Raw genomic sequence first — 26,213 nt, 5'->3', positions numbered from 1 at the left:
CACATCACCAGAGCCCTCCACAGCTAAGAAGAAATACTCTCAGACTGTTCCATTCTTGATCCCAGCCTACAGCCTGCTTGATTATTTGTGAAATTCACTATGATTAATTCATATTGATAATTTTGAAAAAAAGAGAAGCATTTTGCAGGCATGAGGGGGTGGGTACTGCACGGAGAAAGGGGAGGTATCACGTGTTGAGCAGGGGGACCTAATGTCATAGTATGAAAACTGCCGTACCATGTTTAAGCCCTGCAAACTTCTGCAGAAATATTAACAGGAGTTAATTTCCTTTTGTATTGAAATGTAAATTCAGTGAACTTTAATCTTAAGTGTGAAGTCTTAACTCTCTCCTAATTAAGAAACATTTGCATATATTGATCTGCTATACATACTTCTAGTTTTTTGTTCTTAAAGAGATAGCATTATATCCTTCAAATATTATTAATGACTCCTTGATTAATCACAGAAAGAATAAGCAACGCTTTTGGTTACCTTATCGTTCTATCTATTTCCCATTTCATTATTAATAGGACAGTTCCCAGAATGTGAGCAGAAAAGAAGGAAAGGAAATTAAAAATAATTATAGGAATTTTACAAGGAGTTTGACATGAGTAGAACTGCAATTATTAGATATTTTAATTTTATGGTAACATATCAATTTTATGTATTCATTCCCTGTTTTTACCCTATCCCAGTAATTAACTTATAGTCAATGTAGTATTATTTACAAACACCCAGCACATTATTTATTCCTCACAAATGCCTTATACCAAAGATGGAACATTTAAGATATGGATCAGATGGTGATGAGCTCTATAATCTGACTCAAACCATATCATCCCTGATACTGCAAACAGTATTTCCTTCCTGTTAGTTAAATTCTCATCCCATCGGTATGCTTATCGTCCACAGCAACTCAAGAAGAAACAGGGTAAATGAGATTAAGAGGGAGTACTGCACTGCCTCTAATAGGAAGACGTATATTAAATAAGTGATTGTCAAGGTAACAGGATATTTAAAGTGACTTTTGCTGGACTCAAAGCTAAGGACAATGATAAGTCACACACACACACACACAGCTGAAACTGGACCAGATAAATCCTCAGGGTTTATCAAAAATCAGCCAACTTCCTTAAAAGTAAATAAAATAAAACCAGTGAGAGAAGATAAGGCTGAGAAAGAAATTGATAATCCACCTGGGATGGGGCAAATACCATGACTTTTCCCTCCATAAGTAAAGACGGCTCCAAGAGAATGTCTCCTAGATGTTGCGTTTGTCTTTGGCATCTCCTCATGCTGGCTGGGCATCTAGTTATGCACTGGGCTTGCTGAGCCACCCTCCCTAGGGTGGGGGGGAGGAGGGGAGAGGAAAGGATTGGAGAGACCACAGCAAGGCAGGAAGTGGGAACCATGTAGGGGAGCAACCTGCTCTCCACCAGTTGGTATGGTGAAGATGCATGGTTCTTCCTGGCCTGGCACACAGAAGGGGTCACATGGAAGCCAGGTTGCAGACCCACCATGCAACAGGCTGGCCTGGCCATCCACACAACTTTCACTCTCAGCCAGATGCTGGGGGGTGTTCCACAGAGGCAGGAGCTGAAGGAGGCTTCTAAGAGGTCAAGAAAGAGATGACCTCCCATAAGGAAATCTATACAGTAAGGCTAGAGCCCCCTGAAGAAGTCACACCCTTAGAGAGAGCCCACAGGGTTTTAAAAAATGAAGCCAGTGTTACCCAATGGCGCCAGCAGTAACCCAGAGAGGAACCCCAGCTAGGGCCAGAAACCCGAGGAAATCCTTGACAGCTCTCCTGTCTCCTTCTCACAGCCCCACCCCAGAGGATCTGGAACCAGGGGAGGGGGCCAGGGGGAGTGAAAGGAGGGGCCCCCACCCCCCTCCACTGAACACCCTGGGCCTGAGCTGAGGGGTCACGGGAGTTTAGGTGGAGGAGAGAAAGAACATGTTTTCAACTGAACTGAAGTGGATTTTTAATTACTGAAAGAAATCGAAGATCTAAGAAATCTGCCTGAGTTGTAATTAAGGGACAGGACTGAAAGAGTCAAAAAAAAAAGAAAAAAGATCAATGATTAATGCAGTAGTTGAAATAAACAAAACCAAAAAATATCAAATCATGTCTTTTCATGCCCTTACCAAATTCAGACTGTGCAATAAACGGATTGCATAGATGGCTGAGTGTTGGGAGAATGTAGAAAGGGGGTAGTTCAAGGGGAAGAACTGTAGGATGAGGAGGAATTAACCAGGCAAAAGTGGGGGCAGGTTGAAATGAGGGGGAGGTATGGGAAGGAGAAGGACAGTAACTCTGAGTAATCATGGCAAAGATGGACATGGTGCTGCATTAAGACAATCAAACGAACCACATTAGACAGACAAACTCACTGCTCAATTTCTGTTTCTATGCTACTTTGCACCCTACCTTCAATCTCCAAAGAGTAAGCTGTACTCAAGGCCAGTTTATAGAACAAGGCTGAGTTGAGGTGTGGGTAGGGTAATGATTAAGAGCACCAGCTCTACAGCTAAAATGCTCGAGTCCAAATCCCGGCTCTTCACTGAGTAACCGGGTGTTTCAGTTTCCTCATCTGTAAAATGGGGGGACAAAAGTATCTTCCACTTAGGGTGGTTGAAAGGATTAAATGAGATAGCTAGAATAATGCCTGCCACTTAGCAAAAGAGTAATAAACGCCATCAGATGAGTAACTGGACTAATGCATGTGAATTCCCTTATAAAACTTAAATTATAGGCGCCTAAGGAATTACCATGATTGAGTTTTGATGCTATTTAATTCCATGAGGTAATTCTCTTACAGAAGTGCACTATCTGAAGGAAAACATTAAGTATTTCTGTGAAGGTGTTACACAAAACTCATATGGCAGAGAGAACTCTTTTGAGAAAACTTCCAGTTTACTTAACAAGAAATTGATTCACATGGCTATTTTAAACATTTCATATATGAAGCATAATCAAACACAAAAGTACATAAATAAAAGCCAATCACCTATGAGCCAATACAGATAATACACTCTGAATAAGTACACATAATGAATGTAATCCACAAATGGCCCTTCATTTTAACATTCTAATGAAACCATTTTATTGCAAAGCTGGTATCAAAGTTACTTGAATTATGACTAAGCACATAGTAGGTGCTCAATAAATCTCTGTTGAGGATGATGATGACATAACAAATCCTGTGTATTCAAGGAGATATTTTTTTTGTTCTAGGTTTTTTTTCAATGAATGACTTTTTCAAACCAGTTTCTAAGTGTGTTTACCTCCTTCATGGATCCCATTTAGTACAGAGACACGCTGAATCACTGTCATGAGCAACCGAAGGACAAAAATCAGAATCACCATTTATTTTCTTGTTAAAAAGAAAACTGCACCATGAATTTTGAACAAATCTAATGCATAAATACATATTTTGGGTGATTCAATGCCAGCTTATCCAATTCAAATGCCACCATATTATAAAACCAACCGAATACCGTCATTCACTTACACTTTCAAAATCTGTGAGTTGTTTCCTATCCATTTCCATTTTTCCTTAAAGAAAAATGTTATGGCCCTGGTCTGGAAAAAACTGAAGACCTGGAATAAGAGAACTTCAAAGTAACATGCAGGTTATGTCTCCAAGATTGCAGATGGGAGAGAGAAGTGGGGGAAGAGAGGGAGAGGGAGAAAGAGAGAGAGAATAGATGGATGAATGGATGGAAAATAGATGATAGATAGGTAGATAGTTACATAGATAATAGATGAGAGAGAGAGAGAATATATAGAAATATATGGAATTAACAGATGTGGGGCACAAGCTGAAAGGAATCAAAAACCTCAACTGTGTTGTATGCCAGCTCAAAAGTATTCTCTGACTGAGTTCGTGGTCATCAGAATGTCCAGATAATATGCACAACAATGTTATTTACTAAAGGTTTCCTCTGCTGCAGGCACTGCTGAGCACCTCACCTATGCTCTCGGTATGGATTATCTCATCAACTCCTCTGAACCTTTTCAAGTTACAGAGACTCAAAGCAGCTCAGAGTGAAGGCAGACAGTTAGAGGCATGAGCTGCCACACCTTGGTAAATGAGGTGCAAGGGACAAGTTCCAAACTCCTCCAGAGAAAGATATCAGGGCTTCAGGATTAGTGGGGAAGGAAGAACTGAGGCAGAATAAATGCTGTCTACCCATGGAATATTAGGACAATTTCTCTGCTCTTTGATTGACAAGATACCTCATTTCAGAAACACTACCATGAAGTTAGAAAATATTTTAATGAAATTTTATTGTATTAATCAGAAAACACCAACATACATTTGAGATTGGTAACATACATATGGTGCCAGAAACGGAATGATTCAGATGATGGACTATGCCTACAAAATGGTCATCCAGCCCAGCGGTGGAGCCCAAGGGTGCTGGCAGAGGACAGAGCAGACATAGTTCCAGACTCCACAAACTCTGGCTGGGGCACCTTGATCACGCTGAGCCTCCGCTTTCTTTATCTAGAAAATGGGGGTAGTAATACTCATCTCATAAAGTTACTAAAGATTACATAATATTCGATTGAATCATAGTAAATTGCTTACATATGACTGTTTTGACCAACAAAGATGGCAACTTCCTGTGGTTCAACCTACTACATATAAAGTGTTTGGCACAGTCTGACTCATTAGTAGTGGGGGTGGGATGAGGAGGAAGAGGAGTTATCAATTCATGGACATGGCAACAACTCCATGGCCCCCCCTTCCTTGCCCACCCAAGTGTATGTGGCCATCAACAGAGAATAGGAAGTCAGAGAGTCAGTTAGAAAAGACTTTATACAGTTGGTTTTCCCACCACAGTTGCAACTTTTTGTTGGATAAAAAGTTGAATTGATTACTAGGAGGTTCAAGTGTGAATGGAAAGTATTACCCAGCTCGTCTCTGCCTGTGGATGTGTAGCCGAGGGTTGGTATTATCAATGAAGCACATTTCTATTGCACATGAAGCCGCAGTGGACGGGAAGAGGGCAGAAGGAGGCACAAATAGAGGGACCAAAGTGGTGCCACCTCTATATGGAGTCACATGGAGAAAGCCAACAAAAGGTGGACCTAGAATTTTAAGATTACACAGCCTGCAGAGTTTGTGGGGGACAAATTCTTAGGATGCTCTTGCTATGATGAAACTCGTCCTCTCTTTCCTCTTTCACAGCAAAAACTGCTGACTGATGGATTACTGTTGAATTCTATTTCAGATAGTAAAGTAGGGGAGGGGGGCACATGCACACAGGGAACAGGCAGCTTCATTCTAGGCTAGTGGCTGATGTAGGTTCTGTTATTTTATTCCACTTTATAACATTATCTTGCTCTACTTTTTAAATCTTATCACAGGTACGAATTCAGGATTTTTGATCAGTTATGTACCACCTGGCAGGACTCAGTATGTCTCACTCACTGACAAAATAGACAAATCCGATTTCTTCCTTTCCCTGTGATATGGAAAATGCATTTGTCAACATAATAAAAGAACGCTGGGAAGTTAAGGCTTCATAATCAGTGTCACACTAGACTAAGACTTATTTATGTTCAACACAGTCATCAAGGTATTAGTGCACATTTTTTATTAATAAGTTTCAGCATTTTCTAATTTTCAAAACCCCACAAAATGATGTTTACATAATAATCCTGAAACTTGTACAAAATCATAGTTGCTACTGGAAAATCATTTAAATATCATAACCTTATCATTTACTGTATTGTTAGTTCAGTGCAGCAATAATTAAGAGATTCATTTTTGAAAGCCTCATTTACAATATGCTGTATATATAAAAGGTACAATTTTCCAAGACTAAACCAGGAAGAATTAGAAAATATAAACAGACCTATCACAAGTAATGAAATTGAAACCGTAATTTAAAATCTTCCAACAAACAAAAGTCCAGGACCAGATGGCTTCACAGGCCAATTCTATCAAACATGTAGAGAAGAGCTAACATCAATCCCTCTCAAACTCTTCCAAAAACTTGCAGAGGGAGAAACACTTCCAAATCCATTCTACGAAGCCACCATCACCTTGATACCAAAACTAGAAAAAGATATCACAAAAAAAGAAAATTATAGACTTATATCACTGATGAACATAGATGCAAAAATCCTGAAGAAAATACTAGCAAACAGAATCCAACAACACATTAAAAGGATCATACACCATGATCAAGTGGGATTTATCCCCGGGATGCAAGGATTCTTCAATATATGCAAATCAATCAACCACATTAACAAATTAAGGAATAAAAACCATATGATCATCTCAATAGATATGGAAAAAACTTTTGACAAAATTCAACACCTATTTATGATAAAAACTCTCCAGAAAATATGCATAGAGGGAACCTACCTCAACATAATAAAGGCCATATATGACAAACCCACAGCAAGCATCATACTCAGTGGTGAAAAACTGAAAGCATTTCCACTAGGTCAGGAACAAGACAAGGAATGTCCACTCTTGCCACTCTTATTCAACATAGTTTTGGAAGTCCTAGCCACAGCAGTCAGAGAAGAAAAAGAAATAAAAGGAATCCAAATTGGAAAAGAAGAAGTAAAGCTGTCACTATTTGCCGGTGACATGATACTATATGAAGAAAATCCTAAAGATGCCACCAGAAAACTACTAAAGCTAATTGATGCATTTGGTAAAGTTTCAGGATACAAAATTAAGGCACAGAAATCTCTGTCATTCCTATACACCAACAATGAAAATTCTGAAAGAGAAATTAAGGAAACACTCCCATTTACCATTGCAACAAGAAGAATAAAATACCTAGGAATAAACGTGCTTAAGGAGGCGAAAGACTTGTACTCAGAAAACTATAAAACACTGATGCAAAAAATCAAAGATGACATAAGCAGATGGAGAAATATACCATGTTCTTGGATTGGAAGAATCAATATTGTGAAAATGACTATACTACCCAAAGCAATCTACAGATTCAATGCAATCCCTAGCAAACTACCAATAGCATTCTTCACAGATTAGAACAAAAAATCTTACAACTCATATGGAAACACTAAAGACCCCAAATAGCCAAAGCAATCTTGAGAAAGAAAAACGGAGTTGGAGGAATCAGGCTCCCCAACTTCAAACTATACCACAAAGCTATAGTAATCAAGACAGTATGGTACTGGCACAAAAACAGAAATATAGATCAGTGGTACAGCATAGAATGCCCACAGATAAACCCACACACATATGGGCACCTAATTTACGACAAAGGAGTCAAGAAAATACAATGGAGAAAAGACAGCCTCTTCAATAAGTGGTGCTGGGAAAACTGGACAGCTACCTGTAAAAGAATGAAATTAGAACACTACCTAACACCATACACAAAAAAAAACTCCAAATGGATTAAAGACTTAAATGTAAGATGAGACACTATAAAACTCTTAGAGGAAAACATAGGAAAAACACTCTTTGACATAAACCACAGCAAGATCTTTTTTGACCCAACTCCTAGGGTAACAGAACTAAAAACAAAAATAAACAAATAGGACTTAATTAAACTTAAAAGCTTTTGCACAGCAAAGGAAACCATAAACAAGACAAAAAGACAACCCTCAGAAAGGGAGAAAATATTTACAAATGAAACAACAGACAAAGGATTAATCTCCAAATATACAAACATCTCATGGAGTTCAATATCAAAAAAACAAACAATCCAGTTAAAAAATGGGCATAAGATCTAAATAGACATTTCACCAAGGAAGACATACAGATGGCCAAGAGGCACGTGAAAAGATGGTCAACATCACTAATTATTAGAGAAATGCAAATCAAAACTACAATGAGGTATCACCTCATGCCAGTCAGAATGGCCATTATCAAAAAAGCTAGAAACAATAAATGCTGGAAAGAGTGTGGTGAAAAGGGAACCCTCCTGCACTGTTGGTGGGAATGTAAATTGATACAACCACTATAGAAAATAGTATGGAGGTTCCTTAAAAAACTAAAAATAGAACTACCATATGACCCTGCAATCCCACTACTGGGCATATACCCTGAGAAAACCATAATTCAAAAAGAGACATGCACCACAATGTTCACTGCAGCACTATTTACAATCACCAGGACATGGAACCAACCTAAACGTCCATCGACAGACGAATGGATAAAGAAGATGTGGTACATATGTACAATGGAGTATTACTCAGCCATAAAAAGAAATGAAATTGAGTTATTTGTAGTGAGGTGGCTGGACCTAGAGTATGTCACACAGAGTGAAGTAAGTCAGAAAGAGAGAAACAAATACCATATACTAACACATATATATGGAATCTAAAAAAATGGTACTGATGAACCTAGCTGCAGGGCAGGAATAAAGAGGCAGACATAGAGAATGGACTTGAGGACACTGGGTGAGAGGGGAAGCTGGGGTGAAGTGAGAGTGGCATCGACATATATACACTACCGAATGTAAAATAGTTAGCTGGTGGGAAGGAGCAGCATAGCACAGGGAGATCAGCTCGGTGCTTTGCGATGACCTAGAGGGGTGGGATAGGGAAGGTTGGAGGGAGGCTTAAGAGGGAGGGGATATGGGGACATGTGTATGCATATGGCTGATTCGCTTCATTGTGCAACAGAAACTAACACAGTATTGTGAAGCAATTATACTCCAATAAAGATCTATTTTAAAAAATGAATGATATCTGATTCATGTCACCAAACAGCTCATAGTTTAATTTAGTATTTCTAAAGCAAATAAAGATGAGAAAGTGTAGCGTCTGGGGGCCAAACCACCGAAGGTTCTGATTCAGAGAGCCCGAGGTTGGGTGCAGAGTCCAGGGCTCAGCACGCACTTGGAGAAGCACATTTCATGAGCTAGAGAGGCAACTGGAAAGCCTCTGGTCACTCAGACACATGACTGTTAGGGCTTTGAGCTGTTCCCCAATTTTCTCACAGCCCACAAGATAACACTAGGTCACAGACACTAACAGTGAAAATCTCTTCTCTAAGAAGGACCTACTTTGTCATGAAATTAGTGCCATATTGGGACTTTTTCATAGCAAACTCTAACTAAGCAATTCTGTAAATTCGATATACTTTAAGTTCACTTGATTTAAGCCCATTCCGTTTCGTACTTCCTTTAGTGAACACCAAGAAGAGCCACTAACCGATGCCTATATACCAATCATCACACCTTCATATTCTGGAAGACCAATATTAGTTCTCTATTGAACATTCTCTTCTCCTGGCTCTGTAACCCTATTCCTTTAGCATATCCTCCCAAGGTTTATCTCCCAAACTAGCTCCGCTGCTGTTCTCCAGATTCTCTCCACGTTATCTAAATCTTACAGTAACTGGCAACTCAGAGCTGCCATTAACCCACACAGTGATTTTATGTGAAATAGAAAACAGCCTCCTTCCTTGAGACACTTTACTTCTATCTCATGGAAAATTGTCACTTATACTAATTTTGTTAAGACAAGTTGCTGCTGGCAGAAATTTGTCCTAATAAATACACAACTATGTAATGTCTGTAATGTGACTGGCAGCCAGATAGATAGATAGATGATAGATAGATCCAGTTTGCCATGTTCCTTCTGCACACACATTTGGTGTCTGGCCCTCACAGATACTCTGGGGACATTTGTGTCTTTTCAAAAATTTCTACTCTAGGTCCCAACACATATTTTCCACCACCAAGGAAAGGAGGTGGGATAGATCTTTTGATGATAATTATGCCTTACATCTTCAGGCAGAATTCTGTTTTTCCCTGACTTGCTGCCTTGTGGGTGGAATGTTTGGAAAAGGTTGGATTACTGGGAAATTAGTCTTTTTATAGGCACCTTATTTATGGAAAAGAAAGAATACTGTCAGTTCAAGTTCTCACTGTTTAACTAGAGAAAAATGAAAGGTGGGTAAAATCCGCATAAACACAATGACAAAAAAATATTTTGTCAAGAAGTAAACTGCACTGTACAGGGATGTGTAATAAGGGCTGTAGATGTGCCTTAATCTACAAAATGAAGTGGGGAATTAACGCAATCAGGCTTTCTTTCTTTTCTCCCTCCTTTTTTCTCCCACTCTCCTCACTTTCAAAGAAAAGTGCTATATGAATAATTGAGGCAAGGGGATTTTTTTTTTCCTTGAATAATTCAGGAAATTGCCTCAATTTTCCTCTTCACTTTTCACTACATTTACTTGTGTAGACTCAGAGCACATCTGCATAATGAGACGACATCGTTACTGCACAATCAACAAGGTATTTTTTTCTTTTGCCTTAATTTTTCAATTGATTATGTGACACAACTGTATCAACCATACATTGATCTGAACTCTTAAGGGAAAAGAAAAAAAGAAAAAAAAGACTAGACTAGCCATGCTGGTCTTGCCCCACCCTTAACTCTTGCTGCCTGAGGCAGGTGTCTGACTATCTCGAAGCAGTGAGCAGCATTCTCTCCAACTAGTATATTTTATTATGTTATTAACAAAGTTGGCCTGTTCCCTTATAAATCAAGAGGATCTTAACTTAATTCTGGGGAAACTGGACACAAGATGATGTAAGAATGACTCCAAACTGTTTTTGAAAGCCAATAAAAATTTGATTGGCATCAGACCCATTATAGATTCTGTATCAGAAATTTGGTTTCACATTCAGAAATGGCTCAAACACCTTGCCTCAGTTTAGTAAGCTCAGCTTACAGGGGTTTATCAGTAATTTTTCTAAAGCCAGACCTACACATAGATTCCTGTTTACATTTACAACAAGGTATCTATTTAGATACTTCTTCATTATTCAGAGTGTTTCCAAATGTCCAGTGTGGTTACAAATATTTCAACATATCTTTTCACTCTTGCTGCTGCATAACTCATGGAAACTTCCCATGTTACTGGTTCTGAAGAAGTCTTCCTCACTAATTAAGCACTCACAAGACATAAGCACAAACTTGGCTTGGTCCAGTGCCCCCCGCCCCCCGCAACAACACAGCCATAGTTGTTGACTCAAAAGGAAGCATAACGTCAAGGACTTTTCACCTAGATGGAGGACGTGGCTTGCTTTCCTTTCCCTGGATTTATTAAACACAGCACAATCCCTGAATGAAAATCAACCCTGGTCCAGCAGGGGACTGAGTTATTAAATATCACCACTGTTAACGTCTGCACGATATTTGTGTGTGTTTACACTGGAATGATTGATTGATTCACTGTTCTAGAGTTTTAACCTCTCATTTCCCTCTCCTCACTTCCTGGTGATTATTTGTTGCTCCCAATAGCTTCATTTATTTTTAATTCAATTTTTCTTCTTTTGATCTTTTCTTTCTTTCCTTCTTTTCTACCTTTCTTTCTTTTCATTGTAAACACATTTTTCCCTTTCAGTCCTACTTCTTTGCTCACTATTTGTAATACAATAATTTTTCCTTGAATTTTCTTGTTGGAAAAACAGTTTTTAGCCCTTGACTCAACCATGGCACATATAGGAAAACTCTCAAGCCTCTTGCTCTGCTCTCAGAAAGGCTATACATGTCTTAAATCCATTCCGAGTTGATGCTTGTGTATGGTGTAACATAGTGGTCCAGTTCCAGTTTTTTGTACATAGCTGTCCAGTTTTCCCAGCACCATTTATTGATGAGACTGTACTTTCCCCATTGTATATTCTTGCCTCCTTTGCAAAAATCAATAGACCAAATATGCATGGGTTTATTTCCAGGCTCTCTATTCTGTTCCATTGATCTATGTGTCTGCTTTTATGCCAGTACCATACTGTTTTTATTATCACAGCTTTGTAATACAGTTTGAAATCAAGATGTGTGGTGCTTCCAGCTTTGTTCTTTCTCAAGATTGCTTTGGCTATTTGGGGTCTTTCGGATGTGTTAATTAACTCAATGGGGAGAATCTTTTCAAATGTATACCTATATCAAATCATCATGTTGTCCATTTTAAATATCTTACACTTTTATTTGTCAGTTGTACTCAATAAAGCTTGGGGGGGTGGGGGGGTCCTAAAAAAAGAAAAGAAAAGAGGAAGGCTATAGAAGTTGCTGCATCTAACCAGAAATGCTCCTCGTTTAATCCAAACACAGCTCTACCTGCTAACGGAGGAAGCCCTTCCCCAAGTCCACGGGCCTTCACCTCAGCTCCCAGAAGACAACAGCCTCACGCACTCTCAGTCTCCCTAGTTGTCACATGTGATTATTAAGGGCATACATAGACTTCAGGGTCAGAAAAACCTGCACTGGAATCCCAGCTGCACTGATCCTCAGCAAGTTACATAAACCCCCCAACTGATGGTCTCAGTTTCCTCCTCTGTAACACGGATAAACATAATTGCTGCTACTGTAAAAAATTATATAAAGCACTTAATGAGAAGCACTTAGCACAGTACCTGACAAATACTAATCCTGATATGACAGCTCACATGTCATGAACACTTCCATGTGCCAAGCAGTGAGCTAAGCATTTAGTTGCATCACCTTGCACCAGCACTATGGGTTAATGTATTTCATCACCCACATCTTCCAAAGGAGATAAATGCACACCATGGTGAGTTCTCCAACAATGATCCTAACAGCAGTCACAACCATGACAGCTGAGTCCTGGTGAGCACTGCCTCTGTGTCAGGCACACTTATGACAGATGATTTCCTCATGGCTATGATGTCTGCATCCCAGGGGCAGTGGCTGTCTCAGATACTTCGCAGACTCCTCTACCTGCTGCATCCTGTGGAAACTAGATTTAGGGTGCAATGGGAAGGGGAACAGCAGCTCACATGACAAAAGAAATGTGACACCACAATAGGAGCAACAGGAGAGGACCCAAAAGTATTAAGGCCTGCAGAGCGGAGAAATTAAGTGTGTAGTGGAGGCCAACCAGGCAATGCTGCTCTTTTGGACTGATTAGTCTTAGTCCCCAGAATTTGACCGGGGTGTTGGGTGGTAGCACCTCTGTTGGACCCCCAAGGACTCAGCAGGGCACAGTGTGCAGACTTTTGCTACAGGCAAATACAGACATTTCCAACATCACTCACAGTAGGCTGTCTTTGAAAGTTTAACCTCTGTCCACTATGGCCTATCCTAAATGGGTAATCAGACCTGCAGATATTAATTAAACTTATGGTTCTATTTATTGTAGCACTCTGGGGATTGAACAGACAGCAAATAGCAATAAGTACTTCTGAATGTTCTCTTTGGCTTAATTACTGTTCCATAGTTAGTCTATCAAACTGATGTACAATCAACAAGGCTGTACTTACTTATACTGCTCATTTACAGCGAGTGCTCGGGAGCTGCCAACATCTTTCTCATAGTGCCTGAGTTCACTGGAGAATCAAAACAGGACGGACCCAAGGAGGCTTTTAATCTAGCCCATCACATATCAGTTTGGCAGGGAGCTCCTCTCTCCCACAGCCAGCATCTTTCTTTTTATACATAACCTTGATAGGCACTGGAAGGTCCTCTGGACTAACTATATCATCACACCCAGCCTACACAGGACAAAGGGAAGGGCAGAGTTATCAAGCATCCCCTGGCTTTTAAGCCTCATATACAGCCAACATAGATAATTAAAAGTATAGATTCCTGAAATCTAAAGGGACTTTAGAGGTTATCTAATACAACCACCTCCTTTTATTCAAGATGAAACTGAGACCAGAGAAGCAAAGTGGCTTGACTAGGTCATACAATGTCTTAGTAAGGGAATCTTGGGTTGCAATAAAGGGAGACCCACTCAAGCTAGCTTAATTAAGTAAAAGAATATTTATCATAAGAGTACCGAGGATGCCTACGGAACCCAATCAGGGCTTTGCAGGAAAGGGAAAGTCACCAGCCTCTCATTTCTGCTTCCTCCTGCACGTCTGCTCCCTTCTCGTACCTGCCATGCTCTTAGATCTTGTCCCTCACAACTTCAGCTTGAATGTGGCTTTGAGTTGCCATGTTACCAAAATCTGATCCCAACTTCAAAGCCCAACATCTTCTAACCACAGGTTCCATGTCTCCTCCAATTCAGCAGATTATGAATTTGATTGGCTCATCTTGGGGACAGAGTTCAGGCAGGATACAATCAGCTGCGGCCAGGATGCTGGGCTACCCAGGCCCACCCCTTAGGATTGGGGAGGGGAACAGTCCCACCAGCGAGGAATGAGATAGACACCCGAAGTAACGGTAGAGCCAACACTCATATCCAGATTTTCCAACGCTGCATCTAACCCTTCCTATAAAATGGTATATTTTACCATTTCTCAATTTCAGTCCAAGGATTATCTTTCACTTAAAGGGGAAACAGTTCGAGGCTAGAATGACTTAAAAATGGTGGTTGTATAATGGTGGCCTTAGAGTGGCCACATGCAAAACTGGAAGAAAATCATTGCTGTTATCTTGCTTCTTGAATCTCCATCCATAAATACATTAGAGAGAGACCATCAGGAACAAATACAAAAAATCAAAATACAGATGCTGGATTTCCTTCTCCATTTTCCTCATGAAAATAGCATGTTTCAGTGGTATTAAGAGACCCTTTATCAGGTTTTGTAATCCAAGTGATGAGCAGAATGCCATAAAATCACTCTCCTCTCTCGGAAGAATCTAATAATGGTACATATCATCCTCTAGTATCTGAACTATTTCAATTTGCTGTCACTCTTTAGGAAGGAACAAACTGTGTGGTTTTAAATTCAGATTTTAGTTATCTTTCTATTTCCTCCCTTACATTACTTTAAATTTCCTTCTACTTAGTGAGTGAGATGCAACACTCCTTCTTCCCTCCTGACCTACCTCTTTTGCTTGACTGCCTCTTTCCCTCTACTCTGTTTTACAGGGGAAGTAAGAGAGAGCTTAAATGAATCCATGCAGGCAGTGAAGGCAAAAAAAAAAAATGAAAATTATAAATATTGGGTGAGAGCTTGGATTGCTATGTTTGAAAGGAAAGTCATGTAGATAGGAAAAGGTGCTGAGCTGGTGGTGAGGAGAACCATCCTTGGGCCTGGATGTGGAACACACCAGCTGTTTGACTAGACAGAGGCCCTCTGGGTCCTGAGTGTGGTTTCGTGGCAATGTGCTAGAAGAGACCTCTTTTCAGACACACCTGGCTAGACCTTCAGTTGCCCTGGTCACTCTAGAAGGCCCCGTTCACACCCCGAGCACACCGCCGGTTGAGGAAGCATAAGTCAGAAAGTGGAAACCCTTGTCCAGCTCCTGCCTCTGGCACCAACTAGCTTTTATGCAAGCCGTTTACCTCCCCACCCTCTTTCCTCACTGCAAAAGAGGGACTTTGGACCAGAAGATGTTGATCAAAGTCAAGATCAAGACCTTTCTATATTTTGGGCTCTGAAAAGTCCTACACATACTATGGACACTCTTCCCAGAGACATGCACAGGCACTTCAAGTGTTGTGTACACTTTTAAGGGCACCATCTACCTGCCTAAAGCTATCTTTGAACCTGTTACTGATTCATAAACCCCAAGTTAATATCCACTGAACCAGACAAATTCTAAGGCACTTTCAGCTCTGGGAGTCTGTAAATACCAATTACTCCCAAATCTACCTATGGAATAAAAGCATTTCAACACTCTGTGGAGCATGAGAGATCATCAATTCTACATTCTCCTTTTACAGATGAAGAAACTGGGGGTCAGAGAGCGTAGACTCTGTGATCAGAGTCTGTGGGGTTGGGATGAGAACCTGTGTCCTCTGGCTCAGGCTCCCTGGTGTGGGTGTTGCTAGGGCAGGGGATGCATGTCTTCTGGGGGCTCCCTAAGCTCTGGCTCCCCCACCCCAGGAGTTCTCTGCTCCCCTGTGCCTGTTGCCTCAATCTCCTGACTTGAGGGAACTGGTAGGATATGGTCCTGGAGCTCCAGGCAGTCCAGTGAGAGAGGTTGGATGCCACCTTGAGATCTACTGATTGCAACACCAGCCAGAACTGGGAGCTGTGGGCAGTGCGTAGAACCAGTGCGTGGCCTGCAAAGAAAATTGTTCAGCGACAAACAGCTCCATTTCAAGGACAGACAAAAGCAGTTCTCACAGGCTGTTCCTAATGGTACCATCAGAGTTCCAGGGATGCCAGCCAAGCCAGGAAAAGAAAACGTGCCTCCTCTCCAATCAGTGAGAGTTTTACTTGAGAAACTAACAGAGAGTTCATTTCTGCCCTGACTCACCTAAAACCTCGGGCTTTTTGATCACAATAGTACAGAGTCGTGTCACATTCCATAAACCACATGTATGGGAGGAAGGCTTGAAGCATTTTCTCAGATTTGTATAAAATCCAGATTTTTTTTCTTTTTTGCCAGTCTCAATGAGCAGTGGGTGTCTGGGTGGGTGGATTGAGTGACACGTTAGTGAGAAAGTTCCCTCCTCTTGTGGAACTCCTCGGAAAAGGAGTCAGAGAGAGAGCACTTGAGAGTGACAGGCAGATCATGTAGCACTGCCGCTGACGAACAGGCGTTTAAATCTGTCAGAATCCCGAATTCAGAACAGCGCTGGGACAGAGACGGAAGTGAACCAAACTTCACCAACCTTTGCCAGGTGGTGCCTCATTTCGGGCAAGGCCCTGGGGAAGTGTTTCAGACCCCTCCCTCCTCTCCTGCAACATCCTGCAGCCAATGGAGACCCTAGCAGCTCATGGCCAGGAAAGCATCCCTCCCCTTCCTCACGTTCCCGAGGGAGTCCCCCTACCAGCCCCCCGGACATTACCTCCTCTACCTGCCAGGGTAGAAAGTAAGCTAATTGAGTTGCCAGAAATTCAGAGAGTCTGAGGACATGCCGCGGCGGCACAGCCATGACATGAGAACAGATGGAAAACTTCTCAGGAACAAAATGTGCACACAAAAAATGGATCCTGGCTTTGAAGTGTATATTCACGGTGCCGCTTTCAAGTCTTCTGAAAAGCCCAAGCTCGAATCTGACCTACTTAGGCGGTGTTCTTATTTATGTCTCCGACGAAGGAGCTGTATATTTAGCAAATGAGGACTATCCATCCCCCATGCCCGCGTCTTCACATTTATACAGCCGAGCAATTTTCGCTTGTTAATTTTTCCCCAGATTGTCTCCAGAAAAGTGGATATATAAGTTAAACACTGTTAAAAATCCATGAGTTCCAGGAATTCTGCATAAATGCATTCAGATTTTCATTGAGTGTGTGGGTTAATATTGCTTAAAAGAACAAGAATGAGACCGACAGTTGATCCGTGTTTGTTCATCCTCTCACAGTTGGCAAACCAGCTGCCTGGCTTGTCTGTTATTAATGCTGCAGTTCAGATTTACTGATGCTCCAACATGCAAACCGTGTAAATTTCAGCTAGCAGAGTCTCCGTGTGCAAAGTGAGGTATAGAAGTGAAGCTATTAGCTAGTTGACACATGCCAAAATAGACAGTAGTTTCAATTATCTGGGTTTTCAGGAAAAAGCCTTTTTAACCTTCATTATTATCAGGATAGTTACCTTGACTCTCGCCCGTTGTACATGTAATCATAACCGTAAAGTTTTAATCCCTTGTAACAAACAGCTGCCTCAAATCTATTTTGGAAGCAGTGGGTATAGAAATACTAAGTGAACTACATACATATAAAGAGCCTGCCTTCAAAAGAGAAGGTTGATTCTTGCAGCTTTGCTGAAAGGAGTCTTCCAAAGAGAAATCTTCTTTAGCAAAGTAGTTGACACAAGGATGTCACATCACTCAGCACTGAGATTCAGACTCCCCTGGATTTTGGTGGAAACAGAAAAGATCAATTTTAGGGAATTTAGGGCCCACTGTTTCCATGCATGCTGGAACAAATTCTTTTTCTTCCTGAAAATTTGCTAATTCCACCCCTTCTTACTGAATAGGAAAAAGGTGGATGAATACTGTATGAGACTAAAAAATAATAATAGAAGGTCTTAATATATTACGTGGTTTCTCTTCCAATTCTCAATACAGGTCTATGTTCAGTGTTTGATAGTATGATTTTATCAGCCCAGCTCTCTTCTTCTCAATTAAGCCAATGTGTGTGGAGGACCCCGGGTGTGCTCACGGCTGTGCTCCCAGCACCCACGTTCTCCCGAACTGTGGCCACAAGAGTCAGATTCTCCTGCACGCGGCACATGGTCCAGAGGCAGTGGCAACCATCATCATCACCATCACCACAAGGGACCCTCAGCAACTATCTCACCTGAAAGTGTGACTCTGATATATGTGCCTTCCTCTGCCTCCTGTTCCTTGCCCCAGACTTTGTGCCTTCCTAAGAAGGTGCCCTGGTCTGAACCTAAAGCTTTCCTCCCTCCTCTTAGAAAAATAAGAGCTCCATTTCTAGGTAATACTGTTGACTCCATGCCTGCTAAGTTGGCATCCTCTACTTAACCTACTTAGCTCAGTATGGTTAGATAAAAATAAACACGTGCATCCAGGGTATTTCTCTTATCTCCAGCTGGCTCCCAGGTCACTCTGGAACAGAGTTCATTGGGACACAGCAGGACCCTTGGACACAGCTCCTGCAGTTCTGGCTGACAGACCTATTCTGCAACACCAAGTCTCAAGTGCACCTGATTTCCACACTTCAGTGGGAATGATATTGGTGTGAGGATTAAGTTAGGTGATGCTTGTGCACTGAACTCAACAAATCACTGGCACGAAACAGACAATGTTGGAAAAATATTGCTACAAACTGAATTGTGTCCCCCCCAAAAATCATTTGTTGAAGCCCTAGTCATCAGTGTAATAGTATTTAGAGATGGGAGTCTTTGGGACATGATTAGGTTTAGATGAGGTCATGAGGGTGGGTCCCTCATGGTGGAATTAGTGCCCTTATAAAAAAGATGTCAATATACACTACCAAATGTAAAATAGATAGCTAGTGGGAAGCAGCTACATAGCACAGGGAGATCAGCTTGGTGCTTTGTGACCACCTAGAGGGGTGGGATAGGGAGGGTGGGAGACGCAAGAGGGAGGGGATATGGGGATATATGTATATGTAGAGCTGATTCACTTTGTTATACAGCAGAAACTAACACACCATTGTAAAGCAATTATACTCCAATAAAGATGTTAAAAAAAAAAAAGATCTCAAAGATATCACCCTCTGTCGCGCCCTGCCGTGTGAGGACAGAGCAAGAAGGCAGCCATCTGGGAGACAGGAAAAGACCCTTATCAGGAACCTGATTGTGCTGACACCCTGATCTTAGACTTCCAACCTCCAGAACTGTGAGAACTAAATGCCTGGCTTAAGCCAGAGCCCATGGTATTTTGTCATGACAGCCCAAGCAGACTAAGATAAATATGTTCTCATCTTCCATGTACCTTACCCCTTTTTAGCCCCCCCAATTCCTCTTTTTTCCGATTATTAGCAGCATTCCCACACATATAATTCCATGCCTCAAAGCTCTTTTCCTTCCTGAATCAATCTGAATATTCTGACTTACACTGAACTGAAAGACTGACCAGGAACCTACTATGTGCCTGAAATGCAAGGCCAAGTCTTATAGGACCCCATGCCCTCCAGTTAAACAACTGCCCTTGGTATCCCCGGGAGCTGCCTGTGGTCCTGCTCGCATCAGCGGTGATGCTGGGTTCAGAGAGTGAAGTAAATGAAATACAGCTATGTTGGCTTCTGCTCCATTAGGAAAGGGAAAAATCAATGTTTGCCAAATGTGGAAGGACAAAATCAATAGCAAAAGAAATTTTATTTTCAACCTTCTAAGGGAGTATTACAAAGAAGAGAGAGTGAAAATTATTATTATTTATTGATGTATATAGCACCTTCTGAAAGCCTCAAAGTGTTTTACGGAATTACAAACTGCCTTCGTCCCTCTCTGAGTACAGATCGCTTTGTTCTGCTCATACACAGCCCTCTCCAGAAGGGGTGAGTGCAGGAAATACTAGGGCAACACAGCACCACAGCTACAGGGCCGATTACTTCAAGTTTGTGACTCGTTTATGTATTAAAAAACAGAAAGTAATAATTACTAGTGCAATGAGGTTCGCATACTCGCATCTTGTGGAAAGTTCTTGAGGAAGAAGCCGTCTCTTTAGATTTTAAGTGGCATCATAATATACATGGTTTGGCAGAAGGAGGAAAAAACCCTCTCCCCACTTTTCTCCAATGTTCCTTCGTTGGAACAAGCAGCACATTTGGGGAGAATCAGCCACCTGCTGCCAACATCTTAATGCAGTTCCTGGCAGAGGAGTTTTGATAGATGGCTTCAAAGCCTTGAGTGTCAACCACTGAACAAAACTTTCAGGAGGATGAAACGTCAAAAGAGCGGGGCTGCGGGAAGCAGGGCTGCTAGAGGTTGGCAGCGTTCTGAAAAATCCACAGAGGGAAGAGCCAAAGTCAAATCCTACAAGCGTAGAGTGATTTTAACTTCTCAATCTCCTCTCACCTGTTTTTTTTCTCATTTCAGTTGTCACACTCTTTTGAGAGAGAGAGGGCAGGAAGTATTAACCCCATTTTACAGAGGTTCGCAGAGTATAAGCGACTTACCCAAAATCACTCCGCTATTTATTGGCAGAGCCAGGAACGGAACCTGGCCTCCTGGACATTTAGTCAGAAGGAAGATGAGAAATTAAGTAGCTCAACTTTCTACCTCACACAGCAATCCCCTCCACAGCACCTCTGAAACGCAGGCAAATCTAGGGATGATGGACTCATCACTTCATAAGAATTGCACTCAGTGTTTAAATTATTATTCAATCTTTTGGTTATTAAAATACAAACATTAACCTCGATATAATGTCCTCTGATTTCCCCTCACTGGGCCATCTAGAACTATCCAATCTAGTCTCACTCCCACTTGAGCACTGGCAAGCAGGGACGACTGCTGGGTAGGTACCACCATCTGCGCTTAACAAACATCTCCAGTTCCCCCAAGAATTGCTCCTAGCACGTGGTTTCCAGATATTTCCCTCTCCTACCCTGGACAGTTCCAACAGGCCTCTATTACATACTAAAATATTATACTTAGAACCTAACAAAAATCCCACATATCATCTGACATTGTGAAACAGTAAGACTATGTCCTCCCATTTTCTGGATACTAGCAGACTTGCTCTGAGGGGAATCTTCTTTCACACTTTGGACTTCAAGTGACCTACTCAAAATCCAAGGTTTTTCCCCAGGAACCACCAGATTTTCCAGCCACCATGCCCCTATTCTGCACCTGTGCCATGGGTTACTCAGTGAAGGACTTGACATGTATGAGTATTACGTTCTCTTTTCTTATTCACACCCATTGTTTCAGCCTATCACGTTTCTATGACTCTCAAGCCTGTCTTCTAGCACATTATTTATCCTGCATAGATTTGTGGGCCACACTTTCTGTGTCTTCATTCAAATTATTAATAAATCAAGCCAATGAAACAGAGCCTAGAGTCCTATAAGAGGCCGTGGGTCAGCCCCCCATTGGTTGGCACCAGCTCATTACTTCATACTCTTTGGTCATTCAATTAGGAATGAATTTCCTCAGTCAGTGTTCGGTTCACATACTTCTTTGCAGGCACTGGTCTAGGGTCGGCCACATGCAATAGCTGCAAGAGGAATGAAGTACGCAAAGTCCCCCTGGAGCCACTATTTTGCTACCTGCTTTGCTTTTTGTCCATGGCTCCTGGCTTCCCCTTAAGGGCCCTGTTTGGTACTCGCCTTCCCCTAAAGCCTGATGTCCTTCCCTCGCATCCTTGTAATCAACTTTCCTCTGAGGTTGGGTGCTCCTGAGTCCTCATCCCAATGAACCAACTTGTCCAACGTAGACTTCAGTTTCTGCTTTAAAACTCTCCCTTGAAACCAGCTGACTTTACTCTGTTATTCCCTTAGGTGTCCCTCGTTCTTGAGAGTAGCCCATCACCTCACACAGCTTCATCTTATCTAAACAAATATGGTAAGAAACTTTGTCAATGTCCTTAATAAAAGCAAGATCTACCATATAATAGCATTCCGGTATCTATGGTCTAGTCACCTTATCAGAAAAAGAAATATGTTCACCTCTATATGAATTGCAGGATTACAGTTTGTATACAGGTAGTAAACTCTTATATGGGCCTAGCTCCCCCTACTTCTGGAAACTATCCCTCTCCCTCACACACCATCTACAGAGTTTTTACACAGTCAGTGTGATCCCAAGCTCAGCTTCAGCCAGTTAGCCCTGGTGGTCAATTGCCCCAAGCTGAGCCAATCACATTTTTTTTTGTACAGAAACTAGTACTAAAACTGAAGCAGAGAAGCTAATTTCTCTTTGGTGACTGGACTCAAGGTGTGGTGCTTGGAAACTGTGTGTGCCACGTTTACAGTCATGTGGGCCAGGGGATGCCCCTACTGGTGAAGGGAGAGAAGACAGAAATAGAGGTGTAGACAGAAGGGTGGGGAGGCACAGAGACAGCTGCCCAGAGGAAGACAGGAAAGTAGGGGGGCACAGAGAGAACAGACCAAGAAAGTTTTAAAACCCCAAGATTCTGGTCCCTGTTTTGCCTGAGATGAGCCACATTCTTCATCTTGGGTCCCAAGAGTCACCCAAAACCTTTCTGAAAACTCCCCCTTTTTGCTTAAGCTAGTTTGAGTTCAGATTGTCATTTGCCACCAAAGAAGTCTAAGTGATTCGGTGAAAGACACTAACCCCACCCCCAGCCAACTGTCCCACCTTTCAGGACTGCACCGGTAGAATCCTTCAAGCTCATGCAATCCTACAAAGAGCTTCTCAGCTTGCACAAAAGAAAAATAAGTAAATAAATGTCCTTCTCCCTCACCCTCCTGATTTGAGATGAAACAGGGCCAGGATATCAACAGATAAGCAAAACTTTATATTTTTTCACTTTCTCAAACAGTGTCCCAACAACTAAACAGTTCCTTTTTGTGCATACCGTTTATGTCAGAGTCTACTTGCTTTTCCGTTTTCCTTCTTGATATCCTATTCACAGCAAAGCAAAGTCCCTCTACCAGGTCACTATCCAAACCATGGACTATTACAGGCTATAGGGAGAGAAGACTTGGAGAGACCCAGACAGCTGAGTGTGTCTGCTTATTTTGGTTGATTTCAGTTGAGCATGAAGGGGTTTTCCAGCTAATCAGCCCCTCTGAGCATGGCACAAATGTTTCACAATCCTATCAAGATTCAGTCCTGTTCACAGCCCAGGCAGGTACCTCAGTAAACACCTGAGACAGTCACTTTTTTTTTATTACACTTCCTGGTTACATCAAAACAGCTTCCAAAAGGTACACAGGGAACAAACTGAATGAACCCTCCACAGTCCCAAGTTCAGTCAGATTCACAAACACAGGCAACAGCTAAATATAGAAAGGTTCCATCCATTTGAGGCCAAAAAGGGTGTCCAGGGACTTCCATGGTGGTCCAGGGGCTAAGACTCCGCACTCCCAATGCAGGGGGCCCAGCTTCGACCCTGGTTGGGGAACTAGATTCCGCGTGCCACAACTAAGAGTTCACATGCCCAACTAAGAGTCCTCATGCCGTAACTAAGAAGCCCACATGCTGCAACCAAGAAGCCTGCATGCCGCAACTAAGAGTCCCCATGCCACAACTAAAGATCCCGCATGCAGCAACTAAGACCCAGCACAACCAAAATAAATAAATAAATAAATATTTAAATATTTTTTTTAAAAAAGAGTGTCCAGAATCTGCTCCTGGAAACTCAGTGTCGCATGGGAGTCACTGGCCTTCCAGTCCAGGGGAGGGCACTTCCCCTCCAGACCAGCCTGGGCATTGCTGAGCAAAACACAAACATGATGACCCTTGGCCTTGGGACCACAGCGATATTCCCAGCAGTTTTCTTGAGGGTATGCCAGGGAGAGAGCCACAGGGCTTAGATGTGAAGCAACTAGAATAGGTGAATAGGATAAATTCCTTGAATAGGTGAATAGGATAACTTCCTTAGGGTCACAATCCCTGTTTGGTTTATTATTTTTCCCCTCCAGTATCTCCTATAATCAGAGCCAGCTAAATAATTTGTGGAGCCCACTGCAATCTGAAAATGTTGGGCCCCTTGTTCAAAATGATTAAGAATATTAAGAGTATGAAAGCAGAGCATTAAACACAGCCCAGGGTTCTGTGTGACTGCAGATTGCCCACCACAAGCTGGTCTTATCTGTAACACCTTGGCCAAGATTTACGTCGAATAAATGCTTATTAATGAATTGATGGATTGAATAACCAGGGCCAGAATCAGAAGGGGAGGGATGAGAAAGCAGACACCCCTACTTGAAGCCAGCAACCCATTTTTCTCTCTTTTGGGCCTCTGCTTGAAGCCCTTGTAAGAAAGCTTCCACTGTCAAAGTTTGAGAAACACTGCTCTATGGAAGTATCTTTGTAGAAGTTAGAGCACAATGTCACTCATGACTAGGTTCTTACTAAATCAACTTGGGTATGGATTGAATAGGCCAAGCCATCAAGACAGAGGAGCAGAGAAAAAGCCATAATCCCGCATATGAAATGTAAATCTCTTTTAGAGCATATGCTGCTCACTTAAAAATTATCCCGGGGTTCACGGGTTGCTCTGCCCTTCCCCCATGCTAAGCCACCTCTGATCAAGGCCATTGTGTGCCACCTCACCACTTTACTTCTTCACATTTTCATTTGACCCATGGTCTCAGTCCCTATTTTTAGTACCTCTTTATCAGAGTATCTGCTGTAGGACTATTGCAAGAAAATGATCAATCATTACAGAATATGTTCAACCCTTGTTGGGTGCTTGCAGTAACCTTGGTCTGCTCTTTAAAAGCAAAGAATGGAGATGCTTACCAAGCATTTTCTGAGAAAGGAGTGTAAATTGCAGGAAACAGTGTGTAAATTAAGGGAACTGCCTAACATAATTAGCCACACAGGAAATGTAATGGGCCTGGAAAACAAAAGTGTAATTTATGAGGAAATATCAATTGAATAATGTAAATAATGGGTTTTCACTGCGGTTTCTATTACTTATGGAACTACATACAGCAGTCATTAGGCAAGGAAGTGCTTATCCAAGTCTAGAAAAGTTCTCTAAAGATGCGGCTTTAGATTGTCATAGGACCTTCAGGAAAGATCCTTAATTAATTGTGTGATCTTTGCAAGATACACACGGGCCCAGCCGAGTTTCCCCACTCCGCCCACTCTGCCGATGGCATCTGTAAGATGCGGCCTCCCTCCCGGCCAGGACCTTCAGGGAAAGCCCTCTGTGCTGCGCCTCCATTTGACAGTGAACTTCTCCGCTTCGGGCTCACACTTCTGTTTCCTTCTGAAGTGGTCAGATATGGGTAACACTGACATGTCTGATACCATCCATCTGAATTACAATTATTACTAGTGTTTTTGTGCACCTCTCCATGAAAAACTGTAGCCAACTCCTCGTTTTCAGCCTCACCTTTTCTCTCTTTTGAAGTAGTTAGTCTCTCCCTAGGAAAAATATATGTATTATATACGTTCAGTGGCTTATTACATAAATGGAAACATAACATAAACCTCTAAATAATGATTGACCACATAAGCTTCAACTGAAGCTCATGCTCCAAGACAAACCTTCTCTAATTAAAGAAAAACAACCATAACTTGTATTTTTTCGTGTATATTTTTGTTACAAACACCTGACTGTTTCTTACCCTGATCACCTTAACTCTAGCCTATAACAAAAGGGGTCAACGTGACCCCGAAAAATCATGGCAGTGAAATGCAAACCCTCTCAGTATCATTGCTTCCAAAGTTCTTTAGGTCCAGATTCCAAATGACATGAAACTGAACAAATTATTAAATGCAGCAGAAAACAGTATGAACAGCAGGTGTATTTTACACTTCTGTTTTTGCTCCATCTGCTATCTCCCGGGCTAAGAAGTCCTGCTACTTCGTACAGCTGCAGCTACTACTGACCCTCCCATCTTCCATCACTCTTCTTTCTCGCTGGGGTGGAGGCTTCAGCCTACGTATGCCCAGACTCGTGCAGGGCTGCCTCCAAGGGGTTCTTCCCCTCGTGGCTGCGGCCCCAGAGTCCCTCCCCGATCGGGAGAAGTGGCCGCAGCACCACCCCTCCTCCCACCCCATACGGACCAGAGCATTCTTCCCCGAAGCCATCTTCCCTCTCTGCTCCCACATCACAGGGCAGCCTGAAGGTTCAGGAGAACAATCCTTCCTCCCTCCCCCCAACGCTGTAACTCTAAACACCTCAAACAAGCACTTGTTCATATTGAACAACTCAAAATAAGAAAGTGGAAAAGTACATTCTAGAACATTCTTTTATTCCTCAGTCAAAAATGGTCAAAGGTTAAAAATTCAGTCCACCAGACCTTTCTGGTCT

This window comes from Mesoplodon densirostris, chromosome 12 (assembly GCF_025265405.1).
Source record: "Mesoplodon densirostris isolate mMesDen1 chromosome 12, mMesDen1 primary haplotype, whole genome shotgun sequence".
Classification (NCBI taxonomy): domain Eukaryota; kingdom Metazoa; phylum Chordata; class Mammalia; order Artiodactyla; family Ziphiidae; genus Mesoplodon; species Mesoplodon densirostris.
Note: the sequence above shows the minus strand (reverse complement) of the source record.